Below are 16,249 nucleotides of genomic sequence, written 5' to 3'. Positions count from 1 at the left end.
AGTAGCTTTAAATAGTACAATAGCATCAATATATTATACAATGTGTCAAATCGTGTTTAATGTGTGTGTGTGTGGTTTATTGGCCCTTATGGTAAAAGTCCTTTTCTTTGTAAAGAAAATCTTTTTTTTCTTCATTATTTCAATTTATTTTTTACAAAGTATTTAATGTTTTTTGTTAAAGTCTTGAAATCTGCTTCTTCTGTAATGCAAATAAGCCTTAGATTTATGTTACTGGGAATTTCTTGAAATGAAGATACAAGTATAAATACTATGTATTACAGATACTAAAATATTGCACTTTTTAAAAAGCACAATTGGTTTAAAAATATAATAATAATAATAATAATCAAAAATATAATAATAATAATAATAATAATAATAATAATAATACATTGAAAAAACAACTTGTTTATTATAGAACCTTATTTTCATTATGTATAGGTGTAACTCTTTTTACAGCACGTAAGTATTTTCTTCCAATTACCATTCATATTATGAGAATGTTTTAAACATTTTAAAAATAATCATTCCTCCCAGTGACTCCTAACTTCATACAGCGATGAAAGTTGTCGTATATTTTTAAAGCTGCTCTAAAAAAATATATATTTATTTATGAAATAAACTTTCAAATAAATCGATTGTAAGCGAGCAGGGCCCTCTTACCTCTACGTCGGTTTGTTACTACCCAGTTTGTTTTATCACTGTTGTTTCCAATTGAAAAGGGCAACAGAATCTGCTGCGCTATATAAGAAAATGTAAATAAATAAATAAAATGAATGACATTGCTAGTTAAGAGATTTCTCCTTGTGAGCTTTTCTTAGACTTTATATGTACAATATGGCCCGTATAAAAATTTGCGTACAAATAAAAATGATCATCTTAGCAGTGCCGAATCGGCACATCCAGGGAAAGAACTCAGGGGCCAAAAGTGATTTTTTTTTTTTTTTTTTACTTTTACTTTAGATGTTTAAACAAACAATCCAATGTGCAATTCTAAATGAACAATTCATGGGAAGCAGAGAACTTAATCTTTGAAATGGTACCTCGTTTATCGATTTTGGTTAAGTATGAAGGGAGAAAAAGGCATTGCCACCAAAAATCACCGTCTAGAAATAATATATATGATCTCTGCCACCCTAATAGTTGCTGTAGTGTCCTGTTCCCTGTTGCAACTATATTTTTTACCTTGTACTTGTCCTTAATTGCCTTGTATTGCAATTCGTTGTTTATTTTTTTTTTTGTGGTCATTGATGTATTGTTAGGTGCTGCCTTGTGGGGCCATACAAATGATATAAATTATAATAATAATAATAATAATAATAATTTTAATTATATAATTTATATAGATAGATCTAACTAGATTGATCGATAGATGGATAGATAGATATTACAATTTGTAGAATAGAAGCAAAATATAATAACAGTTTGTAGCTTTATACTGAAATTTCATACTGAAATTGTGAATACTTCTCAGGATAAATGCATAGCAACACGAGAAACATTGACTTATAATGACCCTTTCATGCTTACATTATAATATTAAAACAGCATTCTGCGCTGTTTAAAATCAATGCATGAAATCAGACTTCCACCTTAAAAAAAAAAACATGGTTTTCCTAATACAGAATTCCATCTTCTCCTTTGTCTGGGACCCATATGAACGCTGGGAAGACAGCCTTGGGACCAATACTACAGTTTTGATTTCATAATATATTTCCATTAATTTCTTTCCTGTTAGCTCCAAGTATATTTCTATAGAACATAACTGCAAATAAATGAATCACTTAAATCAATCTTGAAATACGAATTCTTTGTTAGTAGAAGTAGCAGATTTCTGACTTACAATCCAACTTAAATCAATCTTGAAATACGAATTCTTTGTTAGTAGAAGTAGCAGATTTCTGACTTACAATCCACAAAGGACAAATCTTTTATTAATGCATGATTTCTCTAAGTAATAAGATTGTAGCTTGACGATTACTTTATGTAAGGATGTTCTATATAAACAAATTGAAAAATGTTTTTCACAATTCTATTAATCCACCTTAGTACGTTTCATTTAACTATTGTGACTCTTTGTTCTGAAAAGTATCTTAAGCGAATGGCTATTTACAATTACAAATATGTATCTATAAATTGGATAGTGGATTAAAGAGTCAATAAATGTTAAATCTGCAGGAAGAGTAAGTCAAGCGTATTATCTGTACTGTAAATTAAATGATTCATTCTTACATTTTGCAGACCTATAGCATTTAGTTTAGATCAATAAACTTTATATAATAATCAAATAACATATTATACCCATAAAGTAATATTTTGTTCTATACAGTATTCCAAAACGATTGCCTTAAGTTTACAGTAACATAAACTCTATACACATACACACATTAAATAAAGACAGCTGTAAAATGTACCTTTTCCATAGATGTATTATATATATATATCCTCTGGATCAACAATGATGGATTCCATTTCAATTCTTGAAAGATGAAGAATGTTTGCCTAAAGTAAAGTCAAAGGTATATAATGACTGTAGGAGAGATTTAGTAGTTACTGTATTACACAAGCCTAGACCTTTGTTTCTGAGACCCCTGCCTGAAAGATCTGGGATATTCTCCCTTGTAATCAGTAATGTCAGTCACAAGATTTGTTTGACTTGCTGCATGAAGGAATATTATTGGCAGGAAATGGGAAGCAAAAGCCTGGGAATAAAACCCCCAGTAAAAATCACAAAATACCAATTTCCTCCGCTTTTCCAAAATGGCTCTATAGGTATTAAAGTGTTTCATATGTCTAGCCCTATAGCTGGCATAGTAAACACTAATATATGGGATTATGATACTTTGTAACCCGCTTCTCCCTCCACAAGTGTTATTGTATCATTCAGACTTGACATTGTTAGCAATGCTAGATGTAAGGCTGAGGTCATTTTGTGGACACTAATAAATGTGGAAAATGAAAGGTGTGACAATGTTACAATATAGGAAAGAGTTACACAGCTGTTATAACTTTAATGACAACAACATATGCAAAGTAGTGTTTGTGGATCTAAATATGTGCAATAAAGGAACATATATGTGATTGTGGAGCTTTCGTGCTATAGTTACACATATTAAAAATGAAATATATATATATATATATATATATATATATATATATATATATAGGGGGTACTGATCTAAAGCTCTTGAAAATAAAATAAAATTACTCTTCAAAAAACAAGAAGCTACAAGTGTATTTCTTATTATATGTTTGATTGATTTTATTGATTATTTTAGAGGACATCACATAGTCAGGGCGCTGAAGACACTACTGTAGGTATATATATATATATATATATATATATATATATACAAGGAGATAGACTGCAGGCACTCCTGTGTGGTGAACCCCAGCCGGGGTGTGCTGTAGCTGCCAGGAGAAGGCTGATGCAGAGACAGGGGGTGCGCAGCACTCACAGGACTTCAAAGCCAAAGTAGACACAGAACCGGTACAATCAACGTTTCGGTTTAATGAACCGTTTTCAAGATCACAAAGTGCAAAGTAGACATACAAACATATATACCTTAGCCTGGAGTCCCCCGTCGCCGCCGCAGCCTATATATACTTATTACTTACAAATGAACCACCTTTACAGCATAATGTAGTTAATAGGTTTATAACACTGAATATAAACGTAAAAGATAGCAGCTCCCATTGACTTTACTAGAAAACTAGAGAGGCAACAATGTAACAATATAAGAAGAGCCCTACTTAAGAGCTTTGTTATATTGTTACATTATATACTTACACATAGAATTTTGCATTTCTCCATCTTCTTTATATAGTTTTGTGTTTGCTTCAATATTGTTGTTTCAAAATGATCTTGTTTAGGCAAGCCTTTATCTACATGCACAATGAGATTTATCATTAAAAGTAGATGGAGGATATGGTTATGATGTTTCACAAATAGTATCATGTAGTATAGTTATGGTTTATATATATACTTCCAGACGGCGGCACTCACCCAAATTTTTTTTCACAAAGGCAGTGGTTTAATCAACGTTTCAAACCTTTTTATTCACGGTTCTTCATCAGGACATAGTATATATTATTAATATTATTATATGTGTGGCACCATAAGGTTATCTCATTATAGAGCAGCCCCTAGAGGCTCCTCTAATCTTATCAGACAGCAGAGTAAGCAGGGTGCCCTATCATTACAGGATAAGTGCTACCTTAATGAGCTTACTGATGTGATTAGCAGGGATTATCAGAGATGTAAAGACTCCTGTCTCCTCCGTATAATGGAGACAGAAGCTATAGCTCATTTTGCAAACATAAAGTCATTCAATGGTACATTTTCCATAAAGGGATTGTAATGGTTTTTGTTGTGGTTTGTTTCCTCTTGTATGACTGGTTGACTGTATAATAGTGTAATATGTATTAGTGACACCATTAGCAAGGACGGCAGTGGTCTTCGTGTTTAATAGAAACCTTTCAACTAGATCTGTGGTTTCCAAACTGGGGTACATGTACCCCTGGGGGTACGCTGCAGAACGGTTGGGGGTACTTGAAAATTATATTGGTAATGGCAGAAAAGAAGTCTCCCGATGGCAGAAGAAGTCTCCGGTTGCCATGTAGATGAACCACATAACGTCACTTCCAGTTCTGTCTGCAGTATTAACAAAGTTCCCTCCTGCTTTTACCCGACCAGCAATCCACTGGGAGCATTTATCTGTCCCGTGCTGACACAGGTGGAGGAAGCAGCAGCTTTAATACAACAGGTGGGTTAACGGGAACACTGGAGACAGTACACAGCCAGCGGCCAGACACAGATGGACCTGACTCCTGACCTCACACTACCCCTCCATTACTCCTTAATATAAGGAAATGCATTCTTCTCACTTTCACTCCACTGGTAAGTACTGAGAGGAGGGGTACTCATAAATGAAAAGCCTAATCAAGGGGTAGGGGAGAGAAAAAAAGGTTGGGAACCGTTGCACTAGATGCATTCACTGGTAATCGGTTCCTGGTAAGTGGGCAGGTAGAAGTTGCTGACAAGTATGGTATAGCTAGTGTGCAAAATTAGATTACTCAGGGCCAGACTGACCCACAGGGTACAGAGGAACCCCTTGCTGGGCCCCACTGGCAGAGGTTACCACCTTCTTCTCTATGGATCATGTTCGAGACAGTATACATATGCCACATTATATGATGTAGTTCTGTATACATTATAAATGAGGTTTTATTATAATAAACTGTACTCTTTACCTAGCGCGGCGCCCACGATTTTGATCGTGGTCATCGCAGGTAAAAAAATCGCGGCCATCGTGGGCATTGAATGCACTAAAAAATCGGGTGCGATGCGACGACGCGATGCCCGCGATTTCCCATAGGGAACAATGTTAAATGTCTCAATTGACCCGATTTTCCTGTTCAATGCCTCAATTGACCCGATTTTTCCATAGGAAACAATGTTAAATGGCCCACAGAGGTCAAATAGCCACCCTGAAGTGTGAAATGGCCCCCACAATTGTTAACGCCACCCCACGATTAACGTGAACCCGAAGCGTGGCGAGCGCAGCGAGCCCGCGAGGGGCGGCGGTACGCGTCCTACGACCTTTTCATACCCCCACTATCCACGTCGGCGTGGAGTTGAGAATAGAATAGTGTGGCGAGCGCAGCGAGCCACCGAGCCCGAAGCGTGGCGAGGGGACGCGGATACCTTCACAGGTAATCGCGTCCCTTTGCGGGCTTCACAGGTATCCGCGTCCCCTCGCAGGGCTCGCTGCGCTCGCCACGCTTCGGGCTCGGTGGCTCGCTGCACTCGCCACACTATTCTATTCTCAACTCCACGCCGACGTGGATAGTGGGGGTATGAAAAGGTCGTAGGACGCGTACCGCCGATGCACAAGAGATTTTGGCTAGATGCACTGGAGATTTTGACTAAGCGATTTGATAGTCGATGATAATGATAGTCTATGATCTAGTCAAAATTGCCTTGCCTGCACAGTCAAAATATTGACTAAAGAGGTGTATGCACGGAACGATCCTTCTAAGCGATTTTGACTACATAGTCAAAATTGCTTAGAAGGTTAGTAAAGATCTCTGTCAAGGTTAGACAAATCTCCCTATAATATCTCTTAGTAAAAAAGAGTTGCAGGCAAGAATATTTTGACTAGATCGCTGACTGTCTAGTCAAAATCGCTGCTATTTACTGCTGAGGGAGATTTTCACTAGGCGATCTGCAATGAATACCAACCAAGTATGTTAATTCTAGCATAGTCAAAATCGCCCATAGACAAAATTGCTTAGTCAAAATCGCTGGTGCGCTGTTGTATCTAGTCAAATTGCTTAGTCAAAATCGCTTAGTTAAAGTTGGTAACTAGCAAAAATCGCTCTGTGTGTACTCTCCTTTAGTAGGAGATAAACTGGGAGATTTTTGGCTAACCTTCTAGGAGATTTAGTCAAAATCTCATACCAAAATCTCACCGTGTGTACACCCCTGATTGCCATCACCTGTTTTAAATAGGGTAATTGATAAGAAACGTGTTTCACCACAGGTGATGGTAAATCATAAATTAAGGGAAGTCCAGGAATAGAGCATTATATCTCTCCTGGAGAGGGTCATGTTGGGAAGTATGTCTTATATTCACCCATCCCCTCCATGTTACTTCAGCCCCACTGTCTTAAATCACCCCACCCCCAGTCTTAATCCGTCCCTAATTACACTCATTATAAATGGTCATTTTTGACTGGGAAGCCACCCTACCACTTGTCATTACTGGCTGCAAACTGCATGGGAGAATATTACACTGTCAAAACACAGAGTAAAGGCAGTACAAACTTGGTCAATGGGTAACTGCAGGTGGGGTATTAATATGGGTGCCGGACGACTCACAGACAGTTGGTATTCCGACAGTCATTACCCCGATGTCGGAATCCCGACTGCTTGCTCGTGGGGGTCCACGACCCCTATCGAGGGAGAATAAAATAGGTGGCGAGCGCAGCGAGCCACAGTGCCCACAAGGTTTTTTTTGCCCCCCCCCCCCCCCCTCCCGCTGTGCAGCTGGGATTCCGACATCGGGCTAATTACTGTCGGAATCCTGACAGCCGGAGTGTTATATCACACCCATTAATATAAACATAAATATATGTATGTATATATATATATATATATACACAGTCTGAGCCGGCACTCCAACAGAATAAAGCCTGGGTGTTTCCTCAAAGGGAAAAGTTGCTGAAGCGGTGCCCCCCGAATTTGCAGCCTTATAGACTGCAACAAATGTAGAGGTATGTTTGGGCGGTGGCACTCGGCGGAGAAATAACACACAGGTTCACCTGGCTGCTGTGTGTTATTTCTCTGCCGAGTGCCACCGCCCACACATACCTCTATATATATATATATATATATATATATATATATATATATATATAACACCACATGAAAAGTCTGTGTTTGTCTGTCTGTGCCTTACTCTGTAGCAGACCTCACAGGCTTAGCGCTGCTAATGATTAAAACCCCTCCCATGACGAGGCCGCTGCTGCTGTCCTCCATGGGTCTGAAAAGTATGTGATGAGCTCCACCAAGCAGAGCTCAGCACAAGCCTCTCAGCCTCTGGAATCTTGTGCAAAGTCTCATGGGACTTAGTCAACTCTCAGTAATACAGTCAGTGTGCCTTTTCTCCCAATGCTCAGCACCATTGATCATTGTCACATTAGCAGATAGGTGAGGCTGCAGCACTACACCACTCCCATGCACAAAACCTTTAGCTAAAAAAAATAAAAAAATGTTTTTGTTTTTTTACATACATGCCAATCATAGGTAGCCCCTAGATAGAGGGGGCCCAGGGGTACTGACCCCCTGTGCCCCCTCCTTAATCTGGCCCTGACTACAGGTTACTTATCAGTTGTTAATACACCTACACACACATATATAATCAGTGTATATGTGTATTTGTAATGAATTCTATGACCAGACGATTTATAAACTTCTGAATATATAAATATAATATATAAAATATAAAAGTTCCCTTCACTTAATTGATCATTACAAATCTGCATTTATAAATATTACATTTTAAAAATCTGCTTAGTCCTGAAAATGACTCCCACCACTATCAATATGCCTCCTGTGATGATCACAAACATCCAGTCCTACCACTAGGCACATAACATAGGTGGTCATGGTCCATCCCAAAATTAGCTTAATATTACTCTAAAGTACTTCTGCATTAGCTGTTTCCACATTGTTTTCTTCCCACAAAAAGCCTCCCAACAATCAGGTAAAGGTTATTTTCAGAGTAATATTCTAATATACACGAAATGGAAATTTCACATCTTTTGGAGTAAACTAAACTCTGCCCTCTGCCCGCCTGCAGGAAGGCTTGCGCCCCCCCCCCCCTCGCATGGTGAATATCCCCGCACGCATGCGAATGGATGTTTTGCCTAAATTTCCATTTGCAACCTTAGGTGCGGGGCTGAAATCATTCGATGGTCGCCGACCATTGAATAAAAGTATCTTTAAATAAACATATTTGATTTAAATTTCAATATTTCTCAACACAATCAAAAGCATAATATACCGACTAATAGTGCCCCCATTGATATTATGCCTATGCCACAGCATCATGCCCCAATTTATATACAACACTGTAGTGGCCCAACTTTAATCTATTCAGCCATACCCCTCAATACAGTATGTCAGCCGCATAGCCCTCTCAGTCTTGTCCCTTTATATGCTAGCCGCAGAGCCCCCTCATTCACAGTCTTTTGAATGGTCAGAGTCCCCTAAATCCATATGTCTCATTCCTCATAACCTCATGTACTTATATGTCAGCCCAGAACCCTCGTCATGACCTTGTCTTACTTACCTAACCTGCAAAGTTTAAAAAACATACTCCTGCTCACAGTCTACTTTTGGCTCATATGAACCACTCTGTCCCACCAGTCTTGGCTGCAGATTACTCAAAGAAAGGATAGACTGGAGGTGGCACAACAGAAAATAATGGCTTAGGAGTGAAATGATATGGGGGGGGGGGGTTGCAAATGTAGCATACACTTCCTCCTGACAGAGCTGTTCAAAGGAATCCTGGAGAGAGGCACAGGAGCCAGATTTCATTGAGGTGCCCGCTACAAAAAGTTATGCAGAAATGCACATGTTAAAGCGTTCCTAATATAACCTGATTAGAAACCCAGGTACTTGTTTCCTAGCACGGCCACAACGATCATGATCGTGGGCATCGTGAGGAAAAATCGGGGGCATCGCGGCCATCGCATGCACTAAATATTTGGGTGCGATGGTCGCGACGCGATGCCCGCGATTTCCCCATAGGGAACAATGTTAAATGCCTCAATTTAGCCGCGATGCCCCCGATTTCCCATAGGAAACAATGTTAAATGGGTCAATTTACCCAAATCATCATAGGGAACAATGTTAAATGGGCCATAAACCCCCCAAAACACCCCTGAACAGTGAAATGTCCCCCCAAAAGTATTTTACGCCACCCCACGATCAACGCGAACCCGAAGCGTGGCGAGCGCAGCGAGCCCGCGTGGGGCGGCGGTACGCGTCCTCCGACCTTTTCATACCCCCACTACCCACGTCGGCGTGGAGTTGAGAATAGAATAGTGTGGCGAGCGCAGCGAGCCACCGAGCCCCGCGAGGGGACGCGGATACCTGTGAAGCCCGCGAAGGAACGCGTTTACCTGTGAAGGTATCCGCGTCCCCTCGCGGGGCTCGCTGCGCTCGCCACGCTTCGGGCTCGGTGGCTCGCTGCGCTCGCCACACTATTCTATTCTCAACTCCACGCCGACGTGGATAGTGGGGGTATGAAAAGGTCGGAGGACGCGTACCGCCGCCCCTCGCGGGCTCGCTGCGCTCGCCACGCTTTGGGTTCGCGTTGATCGTGGGGTGGCGTGAACTACTTTTGGGGGGACATTTCACTGTTCTGGGGTGTTTTTGGGGCTTTCTGGCCCATTTACCATTGTTCCCTATGATGATTTGGTGAAAGTGAGGCATTTAACATTGTTCCCTATGGGAAATCGGGGGCATCGCGTCTGGACCATTTAAGCCTTTTTTAGCCGCATACGACGCGACCGACACGATTTTGACTTTTTTCAATGCATTTCAATGGGAAAATCGGGGGCATCGCGTCGGTCGCGTCGTATACCACTAAAAATGACTCCCGATGCCCGCGATTGTGGCCGTGCTAGGAAACAAGTACCAAAACCCAAATAAATAAATAAAAATAAATGCAAAGGAGAAAGATGCTCTACAGATGGGGGGCTATCTCATGCCACACAAGGCAGTGATCCTCAAACGTTGTCCCAAAATGCCACTATGCCAACATTTTAGATCCAAAAAAGGTGATTTACCAATCTGTGGACTCCCATGACACATCAGACCAATATCCAAGGAGCAGCTGGACTCTGATGATGGGATGCTGCGAAGAAAATAGCAGTCACAACAACAGTAATTTCTGACTTATATAACAGAGCAAGCTCAGGATTCGAGAGGTTAGCGAATTCGTTGACTAAACCATGGTCATTGACAACTGTGGACACATGATGCGATTCTAGCTATCGATTTTGACTATATGGCTAAAATCTAATATTCTGAATCGCACAGTGTTCAGCTACATTTGATGCCGATTTGATGCCGATGCGTTCCCTATTTAGTCAGTATCGAATAGAAAAATAGATTGTAAAGGCAAGTCTATCTTGTCTATCTCGGCTGTAGAATGCATTTGGCCTAGGGCTAAAAAGCAAGATAGTCTAAAGGTCACCATACGCTAGTTTGGCTTGTCCTGAGGACAAGTCGGACTCAATTTCCCCTAAGCTATCCCGGCAGCTCCCTTTGAGAGCTCACTTTCGATTTGGCAGCATGATTTAAAAAAAAATTCAAGACAGGCTGGCTGTTGAATGGCTGAGAGTTCTCTCATAGGCGCTGATTGGCTGATTGCTCTCAGCCAATCAACGGCCCCGCCTGTCTTTTGAATTTTTTTTTTAATTATGCTGCTGCTTTCCTCCCAGCACCTGCCGCTCAGTGCTTCCCGACACTGCCCTACCAAGATCTACCAGTACTTTTCCTCCATTAATTGGCGACCATTTTATGTGGATCCTGATAAGGCAGACTGAAGTGCTAACCAGTGCGGGAGTCTTAACTTCCAAAATCATATTGGCAATTTGTGGTCATCAATCTGTATCTGGCTGAGGCCAGCAACTACAATTGCAGAAGCAATGAGTGGTAAATATACCATATTGCCTATAGGAACAACTATTCATTATAACATCTCATTGACTGTTAAACTAAACAGAGTTTCATCTACTAATCCTTCAACTAAATTCATAAAACATCTCATTAATACTTGTCTGTTGATCAATCAGCATTAATACCAGGACTATTTTACATTATCCACAGTGCTTCATGTACTGGTTTATTTAACATTGCTAAAATATTGCTCATTTTGATTGTTTATCTTTTATGGGTTTTTTTATGTTTGATTTTAGTTGATATTGTATGTATTTACATTAAAACTTTGATTTGTATTTTGGCGCAGTGTATATGTCCTTTTTTTACGGGGAGGGGCGGAAGCTTAACCCTTTGCCAAGTGAATTTGTTAAAATTGGTGTGAAAATTGCCTAGCAAACATTTTTTTCATCATAATGACCTGTTACGTTTCTATTATATTGGAAATATATTTTTTTACACAACATTTTGTATTTGAATTTATATAACAAATGTGAGTGATACTGGCATTTTTAGCCTATATTTTACGCATCTCTCACATAGATACACTCAAAGGGTTAAATCTTAAACACGTCTAATACTTTGTTAAGGATCCCATAATTTTTTTCTCTGTCATTCTCATTTGTTTTATAGCTTTTAATATTCTATTGATTCATACATGTAATGCAACTTTTGATTTCTATTAAATATGCAATAAACAATGTTGGATGCCAATTCCTTTTGTCACTTTCCAGTTTTTCAGTGAAAAAACATGTGTTTTTTTCATGCAATGGTAACAACAAATTTGTCTATGTCTATTTTGAATGCTTCGGTGCAGTGCGTGCCTTTTCCTGCTTTGTTGAGTACTACGTGTTTATGTGTATTTCCATGTTCACTCATGATACGCTGAAGGTTCTGCTCATTGTCTGTGAACTATTAAAGTTTTTTATATCCAAATAAAGCAACGTCCTTTATTTAAAAAATACAATTTGTGTAGATTATTCACTGTACATTCTTTCCCCCAAATCAAGCATTTTTGACATGAAAAGCATATGATGCAAGTAAAAATTGCGTGATGTCAAGTAACCAACACGAAGACAGACAAAATTATTTAATTAAGGAGGTTACAGGCCTGACATAGTTTTCTTTTTAAGAGCTTTAGCAAAAAGCAGAGGAGAGATGTAATAGAAATATGTGAATTTGTCTTTCCTCCAAAACTTTTTTTTTTTTAGACCAATACATTCCGACACACTTGGAAGGAAAAACAAACAGAATGTAAGTGTGTAACTAGTTACTTCTTCAAAAGCTTTTAAAAGACATAACATCGAGACCACAATAAAGGTTTGGATAAAATTTGCTTTCAATTGGCACAGTTTATTCACGCATACATTAAGTTGCATTCGCTGTCTGCCACTGTTTGTATGGTTTGCTATGATTAAAACAAGAATTGTTAGCTACCGTGTTCCTTTTTAACAATACTTTTGAGCCCAAATTAAAAGGAGAAAGATACTGAAATGAAAGCACAATATGTAAATATGTAACGTAACTTGGAGGTCAAATTATTAAGTGACGGGTTTTGTAAGACGCCGCTTCTAGGCACGCTTCAAACTGAAATTTAAAATGGCAATGTTATTACAAATAAGACATTACTGTATGTGTTTTCTTTTAATTTTATTGCTGGTTTAAGTTTCAGGCTTAAGTCCGCCACAAGTGTTAGCTTACAAACGTTAATAGTTATTGTTAACTATAACAAAGCATTAATACAGTATACATTAAATACAGTATGCAACAGCTGTACAGTAAAAATACCATACAACACACTACAAACAGTAGGATGTACTTGTATACTCTCCGGATCGGTCGGGAGGCTCTCAAAAACCGTGTGGCTCTCCTGGCCTCATGGAAGAGTAGTCAAGTCTCCCAGAATCTCTTTACAATGGTAAATCATCTGCGCTCCTATATAAGGAAGCTGCTTTCTAATTAGATTTTTAATTAATGTAATGAGAGCGCTAATTAAGAGGAGAATAGTTAAAGATAGTATATAAATTAGATACAAGATTAAATAAAATATAAAGAAACACAAAAACTAAAGCAATAAAATAAAAATAAATAATATAGGCATAAAAGTATACAGCTCTTTTGTTGGCTTTTAGGGAGACTTCTTCTTCTTCTTCTTCTTCTTCTTATTATTATTATTATTTAGTTATAGGGTAAGAACAGCCTTAATAAGACTCCCCAAAAGCTAACAAAAGAGCTGTATACATATGTGCCAATATTATTTATATTTATTTTCATTTTATTGCTTTCATTTTTGTGTTTCTTTATATTTTATTCAATATTTTATCTAATTTCTATACTATCTTTAACTATTATCTTAATTTGCGCTCTCATTACTTTAATTACAAATTCTCCCAGATGGCCTGCTTACTTCCAGCTCTCGTCCCCTCACTTGCACTTAACCCTACCATTGGAAGGGGCAGATGATGGCACTGAATTGCATCATCTTGTCCCTTCCTCTTGCCCCACAGTGCCACAATTTCACAGACATGCCTGCGCTCTGCCCATTCCTGTCAGCATGACCCCCCCCCCCATATGCCATGCCCCCACAATGCCGAACCTGACTGCCTCCTCCCAGAGATCCCGAAGTACTAAGCTGTGGGAGCATCCGAGGTTCCAAGCCTTACCAGCACACAATGTTGAAGCATATCTACACAATTATGGGACTTGGCTACGTCAACGATTGGGGCATGACTATGTCTCTTTGGCAAGCCCGGGATTCCTTTTTTAGAACTATTTAGTTCTAGCTTCAGTTGAGTGGCAACTTGGGTCCAAACCTGCCTTTCACTCATACGGAGATGTCATTTTGCACTTAATGAATTCTATCATGTATTTTAAAAAATGATAATAATCTGCTTTATATGCAGGAAATGATGTCACTCAGCTATACCTCTACAGGAACACTAAAAAGGGTAACTTTTGCATGATTTTTTTCCAAACGTGCTAGAAGATAAGGACTGTACCACGTACTATATCATGCCATACATTTCTACTCAAACAAACATTTTCTTTTGTCAGAAAGGAACAAAATTTAGTAGGTGTTGTACTCAGTAATCTGCCAGATTCCAGTTGAAAGCTATCTTAAGTGATAAGAAGACAGGACCTCAGACAGGATAGCAGAAGTAGGATTGATCATGTTTAATATTTTGCTCTTTCTAGCACTAGATGAGGTACTGAAGTGAATACCCTTATGTGGTAAAAGCAAGAATAGTAATATAAACATGATGGCCGGGATGTAAGACGATTTTAGCATCCACAAAAAAGTCACACTAATGCCTTGTCCACACGGTGCGATTCAGTGTCACTTTCTATTTGATTTGGACTATACAGATACAAATTGAAAGTGACCCTGAATCACACAGTGTTCACTGTGTGATTCAGGAGGCGCCCCAAGCCCCCCCCCCCCCCCCGCACATTCCATCCCTGCCAATGCCCGGCGGCCATCGATATTGAATGACTATTGACGGCCGCCAGGTTAGCCCGTGTGTACACCCCACAAATTGGACATTACATGTCCGACTTTTTTCAGGAACTTGCACGATGGATCTTTAAAGCTCCAACTGCAAATGGAATCTGACATTTCAGGCACATTTTATACCAGGAAGCGTCTGACTTCTACTGACCAATTGGAATGCATCATATAGTATAACAGTTGCAGGCTGGGATGTTATGGGAACCGAGTTACAAAGTCTCACTTAAAACAGCTCTACGCTGTTGGACATAAGTAGAGCTGTGTGTTGGGGGGGGGAGGTAAGTTGTTTTCGGCATTGTTGAAAATGAATTACAAGTACACAATTACATCGCATTTACAACAAACAATATAAAAAAAAAATTTTAACCTTAAAATTTAAATATATACTTTAATATCTCGAAATAGGTTATTTTTTAACAAAATGCATCTTATTCACAACTGGATGCAATAAGATGCACAAGCTGGTTTTGCTGATTAAAATGATGCATGATGCCTATATTATGTGTGTAATGGAGGCTGCATCTACGTTTTTCTGCCAAACACTGTAACATAACTTGGTATGCACATACAGCATCAATTACAGAACATAGGCAGGCCGCATATCATTTTAATCAACAGAATGCACAGCAAGGTACATGGTCTATTTGAGAGATCAAAGTATACTTGTGTATTTGTAATTGATTTCCAACATTACTGAATACAACTCATACAGAAAAAGCAGCTCTATTGACGCCCGCCTATATGGAGCTGTTGTGTGTGAGACTTTCTATCTCGAACTCTATTACCTTGGCCGAGTTAAAGTGGAAAAACATCTATGACTTTTTTCTTTTTAAAGATTGAATTTTTATTGGATTTTCAAGAGCGTGTCAAATAGACCGCTGGGGGGGTACAGAATGAAGACGAGGGGGGGGGGGGTAGTAGGGGGGGGTGGCGACTGAGTATGACTTTTTATCGGGCACGCTTGTTCTGAGTATAAAACATTTGACTTTTTATGAGCTGGGACACTATATTGGCCGACATTGCAAAATGTGAAAAAAATAAAAATCTGACATTTCACAGAATTGAATCAAACATGGCTCCCATTACATCCCGGCCGATAGCTTTTAATGAATATGATATGTTTAACAGTTTATCAAAAAGATGCGGTCAGGAATCAGGTCCCTCTGTGTCTGACTGCTGGCTGTGCACTGTCTCCTGGTTCCCGCTAACGAATGTAGGATTACTGATGCTGCTTCCTCTTTAAACCTCTAATAACATAGACAGAGTCATGGTTAGCATTACTGCCTCACAGCGCTGAGGTCATATCATGGGTGCAATTCCCACCATGGCCCCAACTGTGCAGAGTTTGTATATTCTCCCCGTACTTGCGTGGGTTTAAACCGGGTACTCCCGGTTTCCTCCTCCAATCCAAAAATATACTGGTAGGTTAATTGGCTCCCAACAAAAATTAACCCCAGAATGTCTGAGTTCGTGTACATGTGGTAGAGAATATAGATTGTAAGCTC

The 16,249-nt window shown here is 39.3% G+C and overlaps 1 protein-coding gene across 4 annotated transcripts in view; it reads right to left on the bottom strand.

Annotated features, from left to right (window-relative positions):
* The window catches only part of HPSE2 (heparanase 2 (inactive)), a 333,369-nt gene that overhangs the window by 261,558 nt on the left and 55,562 nt on the right, over positions 1-16,249 (bottom strand). For all 4 annotated transcript variants that reach the window (XR_014444637.1, XM_083149563.1, XM_083149565.1 and 1 more), the window contains one exon: positions 2,415-2,502. The gene's annotated coding sequence lies outside the window, so the exon portion shown is untranslated. The remainder of the gene's footprint in view (positions 1-2,414; positions 2,503-16,249) is intronic.

This window comes from Crinia signifera, chromosome 6 (assembly GCF_055691185.1).
Source record: "Crinia signifera chromosome 6, ASM5569118v1, whole genome shotgun sequence".
In the NCBI taxonomy this organism is placed as follows: domain Eukaryota; kingdom Metazoa; phylum Chordata; class Amphibia; order Anura; family Myobatrachidae; genus Crinia; species Crinia signifera.
This window is presented reverse-complemented; position numbering and strand designations above follow the sequence as displayed.